At 46.8% G+C, this 22893-nt stretch overlaps 1 long non-coding RNA gene across 1 annotated transcript in view; it reads left to right on the top strand.

Moving 5' to 3' along the window:
• Window positions 1–18195, top strand: part of LOC119972935 — a 35145-nt gene extending 16950 nt beyond the window's left edge. The window contains exon 2 of the long non-coding RNA XR_005462182.1: window positions 17575–18195. This is a non-coding gene — a long non-coding RNA (uncharacterized LOC119972935). The remainder of the gene's footprint in view (window positions 1–17574) is intronic.
• Window positions 18196–22893: the final 4698 nt, after the last annotated feature.

Genomic DNA, 22893 nt, shown 5'->3' on the forward strand with positions numbered 1-22893 from the left:
GATTAAAGGGTTATTGTGTTCAGTCGGGAAAGTGGATCTGAGTCCACAAAAGATCAGCCATGATGTCATTGAATGGTGGAGCAGCTCGAAGAGCCAGAAGGCCTACTCCTGCTCCTAGTTCTTATGTTCTTCTTCTCATTTATATAAATGGTAAAATGTTGGGGCCCCAGTACGAACCCTTGTCGCACACCACTCGTCACGTCCTGCCAATCAGAAAAAGATCCAGAGACTCCCTACAGTATAGAAGGAGGCCATTCAGCCTTTCGAGTCTGCAAGAACCTTCTGAAAGAGTACTCGACCTCGGCCCACTCCCCCTCTCTATCCCATCACCCAACATATTAATCATTGGCTAATCCATTTATCCTACACATCTTTCGACATTAAGCGGCATTTTGTAATATGGCTAATGCACCTAACCTGCACATCTTTGGACAGTGGGAGTAAACCAGAGCACCCGAAGGAAATCCATGAAGACTCAGGGAGAACATGCAAGCTCCACACAGTCACTTAAGGCCAGAATCAAACCCGAATCCCTGGCACTGTGAGGCAGCAGTGCTAACTAATGTGGCACAGTGTCCACTCTCTGATTACTGTTAGAAGCCATCGTCTATCTATGCCAATAGGTTACACTCTACATCATTTGCTTTTGATGACCTTGGCTCCTTATAAAATGCCTTCTGGAAATTTAAGTACATTACTTTCAATGGTTCCCCTTTATTCACAGCACGTGACACCTCCAAAGAGCTCCAATAAGTTGGTTAAACATGATTTCCCTTTTACTAAACCATGTTAACTCTGCCTGATTGCCTTGAATTTTTCCAACTGTCCTACTGTAACATCTTTAATAATTTCCCTATGACACATGCCAAGCTAACTGGCCTGCAGTTTCCCACTTTCTGTCTCCCTCCCTTTTCGAATAAAGGAGTTACATTTCTATTTAGAACTTTCTCCGAATTTGGGGAGTTTTGGAATACTAAAACCAATGCATCAACTTTCTCACTAGCCACGTCTTTCAAGACCTCAGGGCAACGTCCATCGTACTCCAGTAGTTGTCAGCTCTCAGACCCAACAATTTGCTCATTACCACTTGCTTGGTGATTGTAATTTTCCTGTGTTCCTCCCTCCTTCCATTTCCTGATTTCCGGCTATTTCTGGGATATTACTTGTATCCTCTATAGTGAGACTGATGCAAACTATTTGTTGAATTCATCCGCCATCTCCCTACTTTCTATTATTAGCTCCCCTCACTCACTTTCTACAAGGCCAACAGACACTTTATAAACTCTTTTCTTATTTAAATATCTATTGAAACTCTTACTCCATCTTTATATTACTTTCTCTTATTTCCCTACTTATTAATCTTTTAGCCATTCTTTGATGTTCCTTATATTCCTTCTAATGTTCTGATCTGTCACCTGTCCCTGCACAATTAAATGCTTTTTATTTAAGTTTAATACTGGGCTGGATTCTCCCAAAATGGGACTATGGGCAGGATTCTCTAATCCCGTGGCAGAGTGTCCATGCTGTTGTAAACGCCATCGTGTTCAGCTTTCAAACCTGTCATTTAATAAAATCATTGTTAATCTAACACTCACTAAGTCCACTTTCCTGCCTTCTCTCCATTAACCTTAATTCCCCCACTGATTAAAAACTTAGCAAACTCAGCCTTGAAAATGTTCAAGGTCTCGGCCTCCGCCGCTTCCTAGGGTTAAATATTCCAAAGATCCACCACTCTTTGAGAGACACAATTAATTAGATATTTACATATTTTAATAACTGATTCAACACCTTCATGGGAATTTCCTGCTTGCCTTGGAACATCCCCTGCTAAACTCCGGAAATAAACAGGATTATACCAACACTTGCTGAGATTTATTCCCCCGCCCACAACCGAACCAGCCCATAGTGATTAAAATTCTGTTTTTTATGGATCTATGAAAAGGCCCTGGAAGCATAATCCACACATAAGACACTTTTCAGGATGCTCATTTGCTTTCCCGAAGGACTGATCCATTCATAATTTGAAGTAGAAAAAATAAATTCGTAGTTGTCTTTTTATTTTATATGACATAGCACCTTCTCAAAAACAGCAGTGAGATTTTAATTGTTTAAACTTGTTTCAGATAAGTAGTTTTATAATAAGTTTTAGAGGTTAAAACTATTTTCTGATGTTCATGAGGTCAAATAGAAACAAATAATCTTGGAACAGGAGTAGGCCATTCAGCTCTCTGAGCCTGACCGCCATCCACCATTATCATGGCTCATCCTCTATCTCAAAGCCATATTCCTGCTTTCTCCACATAAGCCTTGATGCCATTAAAATCTAAAACAATTCTGTCTCTTTCTAGAAGGCCTCTACAGCCTTCTTTGGTACAGAATTTCACAGGTTCACCGCACTTTGAATTAAGAAATTTTCCATCATTTCAGTCTATTCAGTATATTGAGATGGTATCCCCAGATCTAGATAAATAATTAGCTATCTTTCAGTGTGAAAATCACATTTAAAAAGCTGAGCTTTTAACCTTAATCACTGGCTTCAACGACTGTATTGACCTCTTCTTGAACACCACATTATTGTTCTTGACTTTTAGACTATAGGCCTGGCAACATTTCCGTTTATAGCATGACCACAATCATGCTAAATATTCATGTGAAAATTCCTAACATTCATTCAAGTGAACTTTTTGTGAGTGGTTAAGTGCTATCATTTATTGAGATGCATCTTGGGTTGAAATTTTGCTGAATGAGATGATTAGTGAATGCTGAAAAGTATTTGTAATAAATTCTTAGATAGGTTAGTGTCTTCACAAAAAACAATCTAAAATAAAACAGCCGTTTCAAAATTCTTGGAGTTACACTTGATGTTTTTCTCATGTTAAGCATCATTGGTTAAAAAGACCATGGGCGGGATTTTCCGGCCTTGCCTGCCAGCAGGATCTTCCAGTCCAGCTGAAGGGCGATCCCTGGCGGTGGGCTCTTTTTTCCGACCCCGGGCTCGGAAGGGCTCCATGCCTTAGCCAAATTGGTGCCAGAGCCCTAATTCTAGAAATCTGAGCCCTGAACCTGGCACCCGTCATTTTTGCTGGGGGCAGGAGCGGGTTGTACTTTGTACGTCAGTCGTTCAGGGAGCCAGCTTCACATATAAAATGCAAACAGAACCAATTTTGGCTACTGGGGTTTCCAAAGCACTACTTGAGGGCTTTAGACATTTGAAGAAAAAGTTAAAAGCTGCCAGAGTTACCTGGAGAGGCAAAGTATACTTTTGGAGAGGTACGGTACAATTTCAAAATTTGCAGATGATAAGAATCTTAGAAGCATTGTGAGCTGTGAGGAGGGTAGTGTAGAACTTCAAAAGGACATCGACAGCTTGGTGGAATGGGTGGAAAAACAGCAGATGAAATTCAATAGAGAAGCGTGAAGTGATCCATTTTGAGAGACATTATAAAACAAAGGGAGGGGAGAAGCATAAACCAATGAAGGTGGCAGGACAGATTGAGAGTGCAGTTAATAAAGCATGCAATATCCTCCCCTTTATTCCTCCCCTTTATTCATCAGGACATAGATGTTAAACGTACATAAGACACAGGTTCAGCCTCAACTGTAATATTGCGTCCAGTTCTGGGCACCACACTTTCGAAAAGACATGAAAACATCACAATGTGCAGAACAGATTCATGAGGGTGGTTGCAGAGATGAGAACTTCAGTTAGGTAGGTAGATTGTAGAAGCTGGCATTGTTTTCCTTGGAGAAGAGAAGGTTGAGAGGAGATTCGGTCGAGGTATTCAAAAGTCTGGACAGAGTTATGATCCTGTGAGGGACCATTAACCATTAAAGAAGAATTCCAATCACCCAACAATTAATCAACAAAACTACACGAGATTTCACGATTCTTAACAAATAATTTTATTGTGTGTATATATAAAGAGAGATTAAAGAAAGCGAGCACCATCAACTTCGCACAATATTTTCCAAAATAGTATGCAAGACTAACAGCAGAGATTAGTGAGAAATGTGAAATAAGTAAAATATCAGAGTTCATCACCATGTCCTACTGTAATCCTTCTATTGGCATGTGACTCTATCAAGCTAATTTCCATACATCCAAAGCTATGGGTCAAAGACAGAAATATTTTCATTCTACATTTTGTAGACTTTGCGGTGAGAATTAGGGCTGGATCATCGTTTTCGAGACCAAGGGCTGGATTTTCCGATTCTGCGGCTAAGTGCCGACGCCAGCGTGGGAACTGTGTTATTTTACAACGCCAAAATCGGCGCCGATCCCTCACCGATTCCAGGACCATTGAGAGGCTAGCAGCGGCACCGGCTAAGACATCCGGCTCCCACGCCAAAAGTGGCCGCAGAATGGCTGGGTCCATTGCAACGCATGCACATTCCATTCCACTGAAAAATGGTGCAGGATACACAGGGTCTGTGATTGTCGGGGACAAGGCTGGGTGACACCCTATCCCTCCCCTGGCACCTGTGTGCCTTGGTACTGCCAGCCTGGTACCTTGGCACTGCTAGCCTGGCACTGTTACGGGACCAGGCTGGCAGTAGCACTTGCCAGGGTTTCAGGATGGCAGTGCCAGGGGTCAGCATCCTGAGAGGGGGCCATGCCCATGAAAGGCGGGATGAGGGGTGTTATGAAGGTTGGGGGAGGTGGTGAAGGGAGGTTATGAAGGGGCTCCAGAAGGTTGTGGGGGTGCAGTGTAGGGGTCTTGAAAGGGAAGTGCCGAAAATGTGGCATGGGAAGGCCTGAAAGGGAGGGACCCTCAGCAACACCTTAGCAGGATGCCTTTGCTTGGGGGAGAGTGTGGGGTAATGCCCATGTGTGTGCGGCATGACATTGTCTATGGATGGATAGTGTGGGGGTCCCTCAAGCTCACTTGGAGATCGGGGAACCCTTTTAAAATGATGGCCCAATCTCTGAGGGCTGGTCGGGGCAGCAAGTTTTTAACTGTGAGCTAGCCTGCAGGGCGACTTTCCAAGGCCCAAGTGTGATTAGATAGAAGTGGGGAACTCGCCAACAGAACTGCGGAGAAATTCTCACCCAAACCCGCCTGAAATGGCACTTAGAAACATTTCCATTAGATCACGCTCAAACTTTCCAAACCAGATAAGGACAGCAGATTAATTTTCCTAAAGGACATTAATAGACCAGATGGATTTTTACAACAAGGGTTTCATGGTTACCGGCTTTCAATTCCAGATTCATTAATTCAATTTAAATTCCACCAGTTGCCAAAAATTTGAACCCTTGCTCCCCAGATCATTGGCCCAGACATCTGGATTACTAGTCCAGTGACAATACCGCCATGCCACCATCTTCCATTATGTGCTTTACGACGAAGGAATTGAGGAACAGAATACGACGGGTCAAGGGCTGGATAGTGGTAATGTGAAAGATAGTGACACATAGAGCAAGACTATCACATCCAAAGGTCAATTGCCCAGAATGGATGGGTGGGTGATATCATTTTCAGAAAGGTAAGTGCATGGGGAGAATATGGCAATTGTGGGAATTCCAGGAAGAGTTCTTAATAAGTTTTTTTTTTTTTAAATAATTTTTATTGAAAGAGTTTTTCCATACAGACATTTACCCCTACTAATTTTTAAATTATTTACAACACAATCCCTCTAGGCAAATGTCCCTCCCTCGCCCGCCCTCTCGCGCGCACCAGTCCTCTCCCCCCACCCCCCCCCCCCCCCCCCCCAGGCAACCTTAACAACCAAGGCAGCCTACAGTTTCAGACATGAGCAGCGAGCAGACTTGCCCGCGTTACAGTCGTGCATGTCCCCCCACGACCCTTGCTGCCCCCCCCTCCCTCCCCCCCCCTCCCCCCCCCCTTCCTCCCCCCCCCCCCCCTCCCCCCCCCCCTCCCCCCCTCCCCCCCCCCCCCCCCCCCCCCCCCCCCCGGGTTGCTGCTGCCACGACCCCGAACGTCTATCTCTGATCTAAAAAGTCAAGGAAAGGTTGCCACCGCCTGGCGAATCCCTGTACCGACCCTCTCAGGGCAAATTTGATCCTTTCTAGCTGAATATAGCTAGCCATATCGTTAATCCAAGTTTCAACGCTTGGAGGCCTCGCGTCCTTCCATTGAATTAATATCCTTCGTCGAGCCACTAGGGACGCAAAGGCCAGTATTCCGGCCTCCCTAGCCTCCTGTACCCCCGGTTCTACCCCGACCCCAAAGATCGCAAGCCCCCATCCTGGTTTGACCCTGGACCCCACCACCTTTGACACCGTCCTTGCCACCCCCTTCCAGAACCCTTCCAGCACCGGACATGCCCAGAACATATGCACATGGTTCGCTGGGCTTCCCAGACATCTGACACACCTGTCCTCACCCCCAAAGAACCGGCTCATCCTTGTCCCCGTCATGTGAGCTCTATGCAGCACCTTAAATTGAATGAGGCTCAGTCTCGCACACGAGGAGGAAGAGTTGACCTTCTCCAGTGCATCCGCCCACGTCCCGTCTTCTATCTGCTCTCCCAGCTCCCCTTCCCACTTGGCTTTCAGCTCCTCCCCCGATGCTGCTTCCGCCTCCTGCATTATCTTGTAGATGTCTGATATCTTCCCCCCTCCGACCCAGACCCCCGAGAGCACCCTATCACTCGCCCCCTTACTGGGGAGCAGGGAAAACCCCTCCACCTGCCGCCTAGCAAATGCCTTCACTTGTAAATATCTGAACATGTTTCCCGGGGGGAGCTCAAACTTCTCCTCCAGCCCTCCCAGGCTCGCAAACCTCCCCTCTATAAACAGGTCCTTCAGCTGCCGTATGCCCACCCTGTACCAGCTCTGAAATCCCCCGTCGATGTTCCCCGGGATGAATCTATGGTTCCCTCTTATTGGCGCCGCCAACAGACCTCCCATTTCCCCCCTATGTCGCCTCCACTGCCCCCATATCTTGAGGGTGGCCGCCACCACCGGGCTCGTGGTGTACCTCGTGGGGGGGAGCGGCCATGGTGCCGTTACTAGGGCCCCCAGGCTTGTGTTGCCACAGGACGCCCTCTCCATTCGTTTCCAAGCTGCCCCCTCCCCTTCCATCATCCACTTGCGCACCATTGACACATTTGCCGCCCAGTAGTACCCCGAGAGATTGGGCAGTGCCAGCCCTCCACTGTCCCTACTCCGCTCCAAAAAGACCCTCCTCACCCTTGGGGTGCCATGCGCCCACACGTAGCTCATGATGCTACTCGTCACCTTTTTGAAGAAGGCCCTAGGGAGGAAGATGGGCAAGCACTGAAATAAAAACAAGAACCTTGGGAGGACCGTCATTTTGATTGACTGCACCCTCCCCGCCAGCGACAACGGTACCATGTCCCACCTCTTAAACTCCTCCTCCATCTGTTCCACCAGCCTGGAAAAGTTCAACTTGTGGAGGGTCCCCCAGTTCCTTGCCACCTGCACCCCTAAGTACCTAAAGCTCTTTCCTGCTCGCTTGAAGGGGAGTCTCCCAATACCCTCTCCCTGGTCCCCCGGGTGTATCACAAAAACCTCGCTTTTGCCCAAATTTAATTTGTACCCCGAAAAGTCCCCAAACTCTGCTAATAGTTCCATTATCTCCGGCATTCCCCCTTCTGGGTCTGCCACGTACAGCAGTAGATCATCCGCATACAGCGATACTCGATGTTCCTCCCCTCCCCTAGTCAGTCCTCTCCACCCCCCTGAACCCCTCAGTGCCATCGCCAACGGTTCAATCGCCAGTGCGAAAAGCAGGGGGGATAGGGGACATCCCTGCCTGGTCCCTCGGTGGAGCCCGAAATACTCCGACCTCCTCCCGTTTGTCACTACACTCGCCGTCGGGGCCGAGTAGAGCAACTTCACCCACTTAATAAACCCTTCCCCAAACCCAAACCGTTTCAACGTCTCCCACAGGTACTCCCACTCCACCCTATCGAATGCCTTCTCCGCGTCCAGCGCTACCACTATCTCAGCCTCCCCCTCCACTGCCGGCATCATAATTACATTCAGCAATCTCCGCACGTTCGTGTTGAGCTGCCGCCCCTTCACGAACCCCGTCTGGTCCTCATGGATTACCCCTGGCACACAATCCTCTATTCTAGCTGCCAGGATCTTTGCCAGCAACTTGGCATCCACGTTCAGAAGCGAGATAGGCCTGTAGGACCCGCACTGCACGGGGTCTTTATCCCGCTTCAATATCAGGGAGATCAGAGCCTGCGACATTGTCGGGGGCAGAACCCCCCCCCTCTCGCGCCTCATTAAAGGCTCGTACCAGTACCGGTCCCACCAAGTCCACATTTTTCTTATAGAATTCCACCGGGAACCCATCTGGCCCCGGCGCCTTCCCCGCTTGCATCTGACCTATTCCCTTGACTAGCTCCTCTAGCCCTATTGGCGCCCCCAGCCCTTCTACCAGCCCCTCCTGGACCCTTGGGAACCTCAATTTGTTTAGGAAGTCCTCCATTCCCCCTCTCCTTGTCGGCGGCTCAGACCGATACAACTCCTTGTAAAAATCCCTGAAGACCCCGTTCACTTCTTGCCCCTTCTGCACTACCTTCCCGCCCCTCTCCTTCACTCCCCCAATCTCCCTAGCCGCATCTCGTTTGCGAAGCTGGTGTGCCAGCATCCTGCTCGCCTTTTCCCCATACTCATAGACCGCGCCCTGTGCCCTTCTCCACTGCGTCTCTGCCTTCCTGGTGGTCAGCAGGTCGAACTTGACCTGCAGGCTGCGCCGTTCTCCCAGCAGCCCCTCCTCTGGTGCCTCCGCATATCTCCTATCCACTTCCAATAGCTCCCCCACCAGCCTCTCCCTCTCCTGCCTCTCCTTTCTTTCTCTATGCGCCCTTATGGAGATCAGCTCTCCCCTGATCACTGCCTTCAGGGCCTCCCAGACCATCCCCACCTGCACCTCACCCGTGTCATTCAAGTCCAGATAGCTCTCAATGCTCTTCCGGACCCTTTTACACACCTCGTCGTCCGCTAACAGCCCCACATCCAGCCGCCACAGCGGGCGCTGGTCCCGCGCCTCCCCCATTTCCACATCCACCCAATGCGGTGCATGATCAGAGATCGCAATGGCCGAGTACTCAGCTTCCCGTACCCTCGGGATCAGCCCCCTGCTCAACACGAAGAAATCGATTCTGGAGTACACTCTATGGACGTGGGAGAAAAAGGAATACTCCCTCGCCCTCGGCCTACCAAATCTCCATGGGTCTACTCCTCCCATCTGCTCCATGTACCCCCTCAGCACTTCTGCCGCTGCCGGCCTCCTATTGGTCCTTGCGCTCGATCTGTCTAGCCCGGGGTCCAGCACTGTGTTAAAGTCCCCCCCCATGATCAAGCCCCCTGCCTCCAGTCCCGGAATGAGGCCCAATAGGCGCCTCATAAAACCCGCGTCATCCCAGTTCGGGGCATATACGTTGACCATCACCACTTTCTCCCCCTGCAGCTTACCCTTCATCATCACATACCTACCCTCCTTATCCGCCACCACCTCCTCCGCCACGAACGACACCCTCTTTCCCACCAGAATCGCCACCCCCCGGTTCTTTGCGTCCAATCCAGAGTGGAACACCTGTCCCACCCACCCCCTTCTCAGGCGAACCTGGTCCACTACCTTCAAATGGGTCTCCTGTAACATTGCTACATCAGCCTTCAGTCCCTTCAGGTGTGAGTTAATAAGTTTTTAAACATTGGTTGAATGTTCCCAATGATGGCCAAGAAGCAAGCTCCATGGACTGACAGGATGTAGTGAAAGCATGTTTCCTCCAGTTGCTCCAGTTTCCTCCCACAGTGCAAACATGCGCAGGTTGGGTGGATTGGCCATATTCAATGTTCGGGGTCATGGGGATAGTGCAGAGGAGTGGCCCTAGGTCGAGTGATCTTTCGGAGGGTTGATGCAGACTCAATGGACAAAGTGGCCTCCTTCTGCACAGTTGGGATCCTATGGCTCTATTTCTGGGGATCATGGAGAGTAAGAAAGCAGTGCAAGCACCTATAGAAATGGAAGTAACTCTTGTGTCAGAAAACAATCAGATACCAATGGAAAATTCTCCAGTAGTGCAAGAGGACATGCTCGCAGTAATCCCAATAGACATAAAAGCGCAATCAGCGGCTCTCGCCTGAATACAATACATAATGAAATAAAAGCCACAGAACTGGAACATATTCATGACATGTTAGTTGTTGTCAATAAGCTTGGGGGTAAATTAATGAGAGGCAAAATGAAGAAAATTGGAAATAGTTTGGAATTAATTCTGAGGTACCAGATTGGGCTAACCAGCTTTCTCGCATTGGTGAATTTGTACTGAGAAAGTCCTTGCTCAGCAGACTTAAACCAAATGTGAGGTTTGTTGCCAGTGCTTTAAGGAGTGGACTTTCCACTCCTGCAATAATAATCTTGCAAATCCTTTGAGCTCGGGTGACACAGTGGCACAGTGGTTAGCACTGCTGCATCACGGCACGAGGACCCAGGTTCGATTCGGGTCACTGCCTTTGTGGAGTTTGCACATCCTCTCCATGTCTACATGGGTCTCGCCCCACAACCCAAAGCTGTGCAGGATAGGTGGATTGGCCATGCCAAATTGCCCCTTAATTGGAAAAAATTGAAAAATAATCCTTAAACTCTTTTGGCCACATTTTCATGGGAGTACGGATCAATCAACATAAAAGTTACATTTCAATCGGGTAACACTTTTCAGAGAGTGGTTACTCTGAAGCGGCCCAAAGGGGCAGCAGATGCAGTAGGAAAATTATGGGAACTAAACCAACGTGTCTACTGCCTGAATGGTATTTCAAACGAGTGGTATTTTTTGATGAGTTCTGCTTTTTTTTTTAAGTAGTTTGTGTTTAACTAAAAGCAGATCCTGTAAAGTTTTATTGGAATCGTAAAGGAAAACCTTCAGGCATCTTCATGCTGATGATTTATTATGGGGTGGCACTGCAAAATTATAGAAATGTGTTATTAATAAGATTAGAGTTGAATTTAAAATTGAGAGTTAGGCTTATGCGCCTTTTAAGTCTGTAGGTTCAAATATTAAGCACAGTAGGCCTTGCATTGCATCAACAATTCTATTTCAAGTGTGTATTCCCATCCCACTGAGTCACCACAGACTGATTGTGTTATATCCAAAGATTATATCCAAAGAAGAGGCAGTGAACTTGTAAAGCTCGATTAATCAGTTGAACTAGTTGGCCACTCAGACTAGACCCAATGCTAATTTTGATGTATTAGAGTTAAGTTCCACAATAAACAGTACAAAGTAGAGAATATTTTAAGGGAAAGTAAAAAACTGAAATCTGGAGAAGTGGGTAATTAAGTTCCCATTCTTGGGTGACCTACAGAACCTTCAGTTGTCACTTTCAGTGATGCTGGTGCAGCTCATTTAATATCTCTCATTGGTGAAAATGGAAAATGGTGCCCTTTAACTTGGGAAACGGAGGTTGAGTAAACCAGATAAAAAGGATCATAAAAGTCTTTTAATTTCTAAAACACTGGCTCCTGTGGAATCAGTGGATATGGGATTCTATTTGTGAAATGTTTGAAATAAGATTCTGTCTAAAGGACATAATGAAGATAGTACACCTTGAATACTAAGGAAAGTATACTCACTTCTTCAGTAAGATAGCACACCATTAAATACTAAGGAAAGTATACTCACTTCTTCAGTAAGATAGCACACCATTGAATACTGAACCCACTTCTCCAGTAAGATAAGTAAAGTGACCATAGTCCCAGATGACCCATAGGCTGCTTTCCCCTTTGAGGGGAAGAGCTGACTGGTGGTGATTTATCCTGAGGATCATCACACTTCAAGCGAGGAGCAAAGTTGAGAAGCCATCAAGTTCATGGCTGATGACGCCAATGTGGAGGCCCCAGACGGAGGCAGAGGCCAATTACAATAAGGCTCATTCTGTCACCTGGACTGTAATTGAGCGGTGTATTGGACTGCTAAAATTGTGGTTCCGCTGCCTGGCCCACTTTGGCTACACATTGCAGTAGTCCCCAGAGGATCTGCTTTGTTGAGGTCTGATGTGCCCTTCACAACCTGTCACAGCAGCGGGGTGACATGCTGGTTGAGGAAGAGGAACATGCAGCCTCATCTGAGGAAGACCAGAAGGGGGTAGCAAGGCCTGCATCGAGAAAGCGAGAAGCAGGTCTCCGAGCTGCCATATCCTTGGCTTGACAGGGAGTGAGTGTTGAGGGACGGTTTAAATGCATCTCCCCCTTGTTAGCAATGAACAGCTGAACCCCGCGTTGGGCGAATCAGACTCCTGGGACTCTGGCTCAGCGTGATTCAAATGGGGGTTTATTTTTGCAGTAAGTGTGGATGGATTGCAATCTGGATGAAGCCCAGCCACATGGCGGAATTCACCTTGCGCTTCCCACCTAAAATGACATCGCACCCATTGTTAGCAATCCAAGAGGAGATGAGTAATGCAATGTAATTTTTTTTCAGAGTATGGAGATTTTTAATTTAATTTATATTGATATTTTGTTCATTTTATTCATTTTATTATAGAGAGTGAAGAGACTATTAATTATATATTAACCGAGTTTAATTGTATGAAGGTGGTGAGCATTAATTGGGGATTTACTTAAGCATTTACAAATATACACAGACTGAAACTATGGTGGCTGCATTAGGAGGTGTCTGTGTGTAATGTGAAAATCTGTCAATAAATATAAATGTGCACAGACCTTGGTTTTACAACAATATCTGCTTGGTTTTCTAAGGTAGAGTGAATCTTACCACCCATAGTTCAATTTGAAAAGCAAGGCTCACAGTTTATTATGATATTTGAAGCGTCTACCTGTCTCCTTGATATCGGTCGATCATCTGTTCATCTTCCCACATCTGTTAAAGCCACAAGTGGGCGGGTTGATATTTGAAAGGCTTGAACCCCACCCACCGTTACTCAAACCTACTGCATTTTGTGGTTAAAACTCTCCCCAGTATTTTCTTGAAGCCAACCTCTGATCAACAGTTGAAATTTCATGGTTTTGAATTGCAAATCATACTGCTGCAAGCAAAAGTTGCCTTGAAGACTTGTTAAATGCAGGACTAATTCGGAGATATTGCAATGCACATTGTCAGCAGATTTATTGACCACAGCAACCATTCTATTAAAACTGCTACATCTATTTTGTCCCATCAGGCACATTCCATTCTACTTTCCAGTTATTGTATCTGGCACTAAGCTGGGAACAAATTCATGCACTTAGCATTCTGATATTCACACATTAACTAGTTACTTCACGGAAAACACAGTTTCTTAATTTGAATTATTTTCCACAGGCAGTGTCTCAAACCCAGCTATCTGAAAATCAGAGATATCTGAAAATGGAACATTTTTATCGGCTGCCATGTATGCATTTTAATTCTTATTAAATGAATAAATTAACTTACAGGTTGTTCAGTGCTGTATTGGCAAAGACTAGTTATTGGCTTTGCACACCAGTCTTTTCTCACACTCCCAAATGAAATGAGTGACACTTGACCACATTCCCCCCCCGACCCCCATCCAGCCTTGCCCGCACAACCTTGCCCAAGAGGCCCAACCCAAAAGCTGGCAAGGTTGAAAATCTGGCACAGACTATGTCCCATATTGAGGCATTGTACCTGTAATTCAAACTGAAACTCTGGGGAAAAAATGTATCTGGTACACTGTTATTTAAATTACTTGATTCGAATTAATGGAAAATTCAATTTTTATTGCACACCAATGATTTTGAATGAACAGCAGACTGCTTGCCCATAACAAAAATATTTTAGGTGTACAGCAATCAGCATATGATATACACATTCAGAAACCATTTTGACATGTGCCTCAAACACATTTCCTCAAATAAAGATTACATAAATGATTGAGTATAGTATAGCCGCTTGGGACATTTATATTGCGATAAACATTGCCCTCCTTCAGAAAGTTCAATGCCAGGTGATTTGGTTTGTTACACACAATTACTCACATGATTCCAGCATCTCGCAGTTGATCATGGGTGGGATTCTCCCGACGCCGGAGTAAAGAAAAAAGGCGCGAACCACTCCGACGTTGGGCCAACCGGAAGTTGCGGAATCCTCCACACTTCCAGGGGCTAGGCTGGCGCCAGATGGGTTGGCGCCACACCAACTGGCGCCAAAGGGTCGGCGTGACTTAGCGCATGTGCAGAACGGCCGGCGTATTCTGGTGCATGCGCAGAACGGCCGGCGTATTCTGGTGCATGCGCAGAACGGCCGGCGTATTCTGGTGCATGCGCAGAACGGCCGGCGTATTCTGGTGCATGCGCAGAACGGCCGGCGTATTCTGGTGCATGCGCAGAGGGGTGTCTTCTCCGCATCGGCCATGGCGGAAGGAAGGTGTGCCCCTACGGCACAGGCTTGCCCGCAGATCGGTGGGCCCCGATCGCATGCCAGGCCACCGTGGGGGCCAGATCCCCCTGGGGCCGGATCCCCCATGCCCCGACCCCAAGGACCACACCAGCCGGCCTACCAGTCAGGTCCCGCTGTGTGGGACCATGTCCATTACACACCGGAGGGACTGGCCAGAAACCGACGACTGCTCGGCCCATCGGGGCCCGGAGAATTGCCAGGGGCGGGTCGCTATCAACGGCCCCCTAACGGCATAGCGTGATCCCTGCCCCTGCCTGAAAACCGGCGCCGGAGAATATGGGAGCCGGCGGTGGGGCGGGATTCACGCCGCCCCCCCCCCCCCCCCGGGGATTTTGGAGAATCCCGCCCATGGTCTTTATACCAGAATTCTGGCTTTAACAGCCAGCATGTCTCTCTCAAGGTGGACAAGGTGAGAGCACAACAAGGAGTCATTGATCAATGATGGTTTGAAAGAGTGAAATCATATGGCTGCTTCCTGCCTGTGTTATTTTCAGTGGACATTTTATATTTGGAAGTTTTACTTTTGGGAAGCCGTTTCACCTATCTTGGACTTGGTCCACCTTGATCTCCACTTCTCTGCTGTCAACCTCCACTGTAATATCGGAGTAGCTTATGCAGTCATGCCATGGACCTCTGATAAAGACCAGGAAGAACAGCTACACAAACACCAACAGCACCTGTAACAGCAATAACAACTACACCAGGAGATGATTTCTCCACAGCCACATGCTGTTCCACAGGACAAAGGAAATGAATACAGAGCTCCAGCTTGTATGAGGAATACCCTCAGCACTGACTGTATAGGCAGAGGATCACCTTCCTCAATACAACAGAGCGCAGGTGCCACTGGACAATTTCAGGCTGATTGTTGCTGACAGTTGCAGCTTCCTGGAACAAGACCACCTTCCAAGAGGACCAGGTGGACTCACTGTCAAGGTGCCAGTAATGTAAAGGTCACTTTTATACCGTCAATTCACTGCGAGACTGTGAGGCATGAGTCTTTATTATCCAGGAACTCGCCTGCCAGTGTCTGCTGTACAAATGAGTCCCACCCACAGGTATATATCGCCCCTGGGAGGACGGAGCCAGAGGCGGAGCCCACCGGGTTTCCAGTACAGTACCTGGAGGTAGACCATATTATCATTTCCGGGTCATAGGTCACAGCACTATACAGACAGTTCATACTTGTGTGAATACATTGACCACAGTCACCATTTTCCTGAATGCTTTTTCCAGGGATCTACTGGTGACAATAGGATTTCATGTTCAGCTGCTTACAACTGTATTCCCAGATGATATGTATGCCAAAGCCGTCACTCATGCCCACTGATGTGACCAGTGACCAGTTTAGGACTGAGTCCTCTCTCACTTACTGCAGTGACTGAATTCCCAGAGGCACAGGGAGTCATAGACTGCAAATGTGCAGCAATCAAGGAGCCCTCAGTCACATCCTGGAATATTTGTCAATCGATCAGGATTCACTCCCTCAACGTTCAGCTGTATGTGATCCAAAAAAAATGTTAATGCATGTCTGTGAAATATATCCCGGAAGGTGCCATGGTTCTTTCATTCTGTGACAGTGACACCTCTCAGTTATTCACATCTCCATTCAGAATGAAAAGCTGACTCTTTGGAAACAGGGATTACCCTCTGAGGGCCTGGTTGATGGCACCTGTGAGGAGCCATGCCCCATTGATGCAGAGGAGAGGCATAACAAGAATCACATGAGCACAATCGTGATCATTGAACGGTCAGCTTTGGATATATTTCAGATATGACACAATTCTTTACCATGTCTTATGTATCACTTTGGATTTCTATCACCAAAAACACATAGTTAAATATATATGATCTAATTGGTGGTATTCTAAACCATGCAGCTCATTCTTAATTAACCAATGCTCAACTGTTTTTCTGTTTACTAACTATAATAATCTGTGAATATTACACGGGGAATGGTTATCAAATTAGCACAAAGAAAAATCACTGTGCAGTGATATTGCAATGTTTCATTGGTTATCACAGCCTTATATAACTGCTGTGATACTTAGCAAAGAAAGGAAGGAAGATTTATATTTATACATGACACAGGACATCCCAAGTATTTTATAGCCGATAATGTTTTTTTGGGAATGTCGCCATTGTTCGAATATAGAAAAAGTGGCAGCCAATTTGCACAAAATAAACATCCACTAACAGAAATATGATAATGACCAGATAATATGCCCTTTTGTGATATTGACTGTGGATAAATATTGGCTAGAGCACTTGGATAATTGGTCTGCCCACCTTCGAAATACAGTAAGTCCCTGTTTATAGTTGTCCCATTTAATGCTGCCTCGTTTTAACGTTGGTCAGTTTATGAGGCTTGTATTCTCGATACGTGTCAGAAGAATTGTTTTAAAGTTGTTTTCCACTGGTCTGACAGAGGGTCATGTGACTTGATCGATACCATTTTGGATCGGCCTCCCTCCTTGACTTTTTCTCTCGCCGTCGATCTTCTGTCTTCAGGCCTCTCAGGCACCCTTATCCCCCTCTCCCCACTGCTGCCCTTCCGACCAGCAATCACTACCCCCAACTCTTTTTTTTAAATTTAGAGTACCCAATTCATTTTTTCCGATTAAGGGGCAATTTACCCTGGCCAATTCACCTACCTGCACAACCCACGCAAACATGGGGAGAATGTGCAAACTCCACACAAACGGTGACCCAGAGCCGGGATCGAACCTGGGGTCGGCGCCGTAAGGCAACAGAGCTAACCCACTGCGCCACCATGCTGCCAACTACCTCCACCAAACCTGCCTTCCCACTGCCAATCTTCAGACTTGCACCATCTTCTGCTCCCTGACACTTCCTCTCACTGAACCTCCCACTCGTCGCTTCTCTCTCCTGAACCTATGTTCCATTTCAATGAAGGTCTCGGGTCCAGATCATAATCCTTAGAATCCATAGAACCCCTACAGTGCAGAAGAAGGCCATTCGGCCCATAAAATCTGCACCAACTCTTTGAAAGAACACTCTACACAGGTCCACTCCCCTGCCCACCCCTCCCTATGATCACACTACAAGCACAAACAAGTGAGAACAACCGCTCCAGCACTTTAGAAAAAAAACTAGTTCTGAAGAGGAGTCATATTGGACTTGAACGCTAACTTTGTTTCTCTCCACAGATGCTGCCAGACCTGCTGAATTTTTCCAGCACTCTTTTTATTTCAGAACCCCAGCATCCACAGTATTTTTCTTTTATTAAAATTGGGCAGTTTGGAGGTTGGATGGAGGCTTGGAACAGTGTCCAGCACTGGAGAGATTAGAATGCACAAGTGGAAGAGTAAGGCATTCACCCAAATAAACATGAAACGGGGCTGCTACTGACTGTCAGGACCAACATGAGAAAATGCTGTGACCAGTTTGGGTTCCTGAAATTCCATGAAATGCCTACAACTCCAATCTAATTCAATTAAATCAACAGACTACTGAGATTTCTTTTGTATTCAAAGATATTCACATTATGCACCTTACCACCGCTCAGGCTGCCATAGTGGTTCATTTATAAAAATATTAAAACATTTAAATATGCTGTGGAAAATGGTGACATGAAAATGGGTTTATGAATACACAAAATTAAATAATTAACCCCAAGATCCAGATACGATCTGTAAATGGAACTCCGGGGTTGTGAAAATGTGGGGTCCAACAGTGCAGAAATGCCAAGTTGGGGCTGTTATGATTGATGTATTTTTTAAAATGCACACAATAGTATGTAAAATTAGCAACAAGTTCACTTTTGCACCATTTTGCTGTTGAATGTGCACATTTCCACCACTCGCTACCGTCATGTCCCAAGGGTCCGAACACTGCCACTCTTTTTAAGTGATTTGAGTTGAAAGTCGAAGTGAAAGCAGCCCCTCCTGCCTCTCGCTGCTCATCTCCAGAATGAGGGAGGGTTCAGGAGAGGGAAGTTACAAGCAGGAGCATTTGAAAATTAACATGGATTATAACAGCCCCATCTTGGCACCATCAGAAACCGGACTTTGAGAACCCTGGAACTCAGGCTTCGGATTGAATCCTGATCTGGGCCTTGAACCAGAACGTGAGTTCAGGAGAGGGCTGATATGAATGGGGGAGTCAGGGAATGGAATGAGGAAGAATCATCAATAGGGTGGGTGAGGGAAGTTGGAGGTTTGGCAAGAGAAAGGATCCACAATGATGGGAGGGTCACATATTGGATTTGTGGCAAGTAGGAAGTTTGGGAAGCAGGATCGGCAGCAAGTGGAGTTAACTAGAAAGTTACCGGGTGGAATGCTCCATCAGCTAACACTGGAATCGGGAAACACGATTGGGCGGAAAATCTGTTTTGATGTCGAAATCGCGGAGGGTGCAGGGTTTATGCCAAATCACAATTCTCCCGTGCCTCAACAGTGGCGTCAATGCGTTTCAGAACGCACATACAATAAACGCCCTTGGCATATCATTAACAGGCCTGACCCGGTTTTCTCTGGGGTCTCCGCGATGCTCTGCCTCCACTGGGGTGAATTTCGATGGTGAGGTTAATTTTTGGAGCACCATTGTCACGGTCTGCAAGGGAGCCATGCAGCTGTGCATACTGCTCACTGTGAAATTCGGGCCACAGGTCATATGGGTGTTCCTCCAGGCCACCCCCCTAAGTGCCCCCTGACCCCAGCTGAGACATCAGCGGGATGGGCATGCTCCAGCGCAACCAGTGCCATCTTGTTGGCTGGGATGTGTGTGTGGTAAGTGAAGCGTATATACGCTGCTGGAAATTGTCAGCCTCCTGAGTGTCAATCACGGACCCGGCGAATCCTGCCCCGTATCTCATTGGAATCTATTGTGTTCCACATGTGTGGTAGTCACCACTGTTGTATTATATTGTATATATGGGTTTTACGGGAAGGCCCCCGTACTACAGGTATGGGGGTAGATCCCTGCCTGCTGGCTCCGTCCAGTAGGCGGAGTATAAAGTCTGAACAGCAGCCATTTCATCAGCTGCTGTAGGAGGCCACACATCTCTTTGTAATAAAGCCTCGATTACATTCTACTTTCGTCTCATCGTAATTGATAGTGCATCAACATGTTGCCTGGTGCTAGCTCCTTAACAGTCGCTGAATCGGTCCAGGTGCGTCCTAAGTTTTGCTGTCATGGAAGTTCACGAACCCTGCCCCTGCATCAACACTTCCTCTCGGGAACAGAGGATCCCGACGATCATATTTCTTTTAACTTTCAAACTTAAATTAATTTAAATATATTTTTAATTTACTATTATAGGAATTTAGCAACGTAAAGTATTTCTACTTTCAGGGTATAATTTTTTTAAGGTTTTTTTCTGATGAGGAAGGTCCTCTAGATTTTAAGAGCAAGTTTAACATTAACTTTAATGGAAAAATCTGATTCGCTTATCAGGGATGACTTGGTTTACCATCCATTCAAAAGACAGCACCTCCAACAGAGCAGTACTCCCTCACTTATATACCAGCCTGTCAACCTTAATTGTGTACTCAAGTCCTGGAGTTCAAATCAACATTGATAGCATATGCTAAGGGCAGCACGGTAGCATGGTGGTTAGCATAAATGCTTCACAGCTCCAGGGTCCCAGGTTCGGTTCCCGGCTGGGTCACTGTCTGTGCAGAGTCTGCACGTCCTCCCCGTGTGTGCGTGGGTTTCCTCCGGGTGCTCCGGTTTCCTCCCACAGTCCAAAGATGTGTGGGTTAGGTGGATTGGCCATGCTAAATTGCCCGTAGTGTCCTAAAAAGTAAGGTTGGTTGGTGGGGGGGGGGGGGGGTGTTGGGTTACGGGTATAGGGTGGATACGTGGGTTTGAGTAGGGTGATCATTGCTCGGCACATCGAGGGCCGGAGGGCCTGTTCTGTGCTGTACTGTTCTATCTATGATGATATCAATTCCAGGATTTCTGTGGAAGGATTAAAATTTGATTGCTATGCCTTTCGTGCCTCTGTAAAGCTTCCATCTGTTACTAATTTAACACAACAGGAAAATATAGAATATAAGATTTTTGAAACAAGTAAATAGTTTCAGTTTCAAAAAGTTCCCATTGTAAGAGGGGTTCATAACCTTGATGACAAAAATAAATTACCTGGCTGATTTAAATCACCAATACTAATCATGATTTTGAGTGGTATTAGTTCTGAAGCTGTCCTTGGTCCAAATGAAATAACGAGATTATGGGTGCAATCCAATGGCCGCATTGCATCCAGCGAGGATCTGTGCGGCCCGGTTAGATCGCGGGAGATGCCCAAATCAGGAACCGTGTCGAGTGGCAAGCGGTCTGCGATCTAACCGGCCCGCTCCCACCTAGGCGTGGCGCAAAACTAATTGAGGTGAATGAAAGGCAATCTCCACCTCATTAGTAGGATGGATGCCCAATCTAATGACCTATGTTATCTAATAGGCTCACCAGTGCAAGGTCACGTGGGCGCCGATTAGTACTAGTCCACACAAATGTAGATCAAGCCTCACGCATCTTTGCGGGGGGGGGTCTCTCAGGCCATTGGAGACCCCTGGATGGTCATCGGTAGGGCAGGGTGGCACCCTGGCTCTCCCTCTGGCAACTAAGCACTTTGGCATTGCCAGGCTGGCACCATTGCACTGCCACCCTGGTGCTGTCAAGGTGCCTGGGTGGCAATGTCAGGAAGACTGCCAGGATTCCAGGGCACTGCGAAGGGCCAGCTCTGAGTGGGGCCATGTTCATGAAAGGAGGGATGAGGGGGCTATGAAGGGTGGGGGTGGGTGGGTGGGGGGGGGGGGGGTGAAGACTGTGTATGAAGGGGCCTCTCAAAAGGTTGGGGGGATGAAGGATGGGGATCCTGAAAGGGGGGGAGCCTGAAAGTGCGTGTGGAAAGTCCTGAAAATGGGGGTGGCGAGCCGGGTATATCCAGGAAGTGGCATGTCCCAGTCACTTTGCGCCGCGCCATGCTGCTTTTCAGGTGCAACGTGACTGGTAAATCCCATCCTTAGAAACTATTCCATTAGATAGTGCCCTATAACTCCTCATTGGTCCAGAGATAGCCTCATGAGTTATAAGATAGTCATCCATGGCTCCAATGGTCTGAATTATGAGAAACTTTGGAATCAGCCCTAGTACATTATTTTCCTTTTAACACTTCATAATTCTCCAAAAAGCCCACATCCAAACGTAATCCACATAATAAATAAAGGCACATGGCCTACGCCTGAGCCATTCATCCATATTAACAAGCATTAGCCAGAGTGCCACTGTAATATGATAACAGCTAGTTCCAGGAAGGACCATAGTAAACAAAAGGCCCTATTGATATGTACCAGTCTATTGTTAGTAGCCCAGATAGAGCCAGACTTTTGCCCACCCGAAGTTCCTGCCAAAACCTTCTCTACTGCAGGTTACATGCAAGCTACAGCACCAGAGATGGACACCTGGTGGTGGGCCCGGGAGTCCTGTCAGGCAATCAACATTTAATCCATCGGGTGTAGGGACCCCCTCCCCAGGCCTCATTGGCTGAAACCAGAGTTGTTTCTGGAAGGCACCGAGAGGGGTATAAGAATCAAACACTGGGGTCTCCCAGCCCGAAGGCACTATGCAGAGGCAATCGAGACGTCTGACCAAAGGCAGAAGGAAGCAACGTGTGAGACCCACCTTCAAAATGACGGACCTGAAAGACTCAGAGAATCGGGCCTACTACTCAACCGAAGTCATCTTTACGTGTAGAATAACAAATCTGTGAATCTTTGTTAAATATTATTGGGTTAATTTATAATTACGTATATATTGTTGCTGTTCAATAAAGTTGGTTTGATTTTATATTTGGGGTTTCCTTTGTTCTCCTCGCTATTAAAGACATCTGGGTAAAACCTTTGAGAAAATAAACTGTTTGGAGTATCTGAATTGGGAAGATACGACAGTGGGGACAGCTCACCTGGCTTCCCATCATTGGTAATTCAGACAGATATTATGCAAGCATAAAACTGGCAGGTGTAAGCACTCTCCTATAACCTTTCCCAAGTGAGTCTCTTTCTATTTCCTCTTTTTCTAACCCCATCTAATAAATGGGTAGCTACCCATTTCATCTGATTGTGCTCCAAATATATCCATTGCACAAGGTCTGACCTAAACATGACCTCTGTCTAGAGGAACGACTCCATATAATGCACCCAACAGAAACCTAACTTGCAAACGATTATGTCATGAAGGAGCTCCTTCATGACATCTCCCTCACCTAGATTCATATTCTCCCATGGAATTTACTCAAACCATGTAGTGGCAGCACATAACTATTTCCAGAGTGCATCCTTCTCTCTCCCTGTTCTCTTCTCAATCTTTCTCCACACTCAAACAGCTCACTCTCTTTCACCCTCCCATTCAGCTACATTCACCAACACATAAAATTGCTAGGCATCTTCCTTAACAAGAGACACCTCATATTCTGTGATTTGAAGCTCTGTCTGAATTCTTTGCGTCTTTCGACCTCATCTTCCACATTGATTCGTGCTCTCACAAACAGCCTTGCGAACACACATGATCTGGGAG

Source organism: Scyliorhinus canicula, chromosome 10, assembly GCF_902713615.1.
Source record: "Scyliorhinus canicula chromosome 10, sScyCan1.1, whole genome shotgun sequence".
In the NCBI taxonomy this organism is placed as follows: Eukaryota; Metazoa; Chordata; class Chondrichthyes; order Carcharhiniformes; family Scyliorhinidae; genus Scyliorhinus; species Scyliorhinus canicula.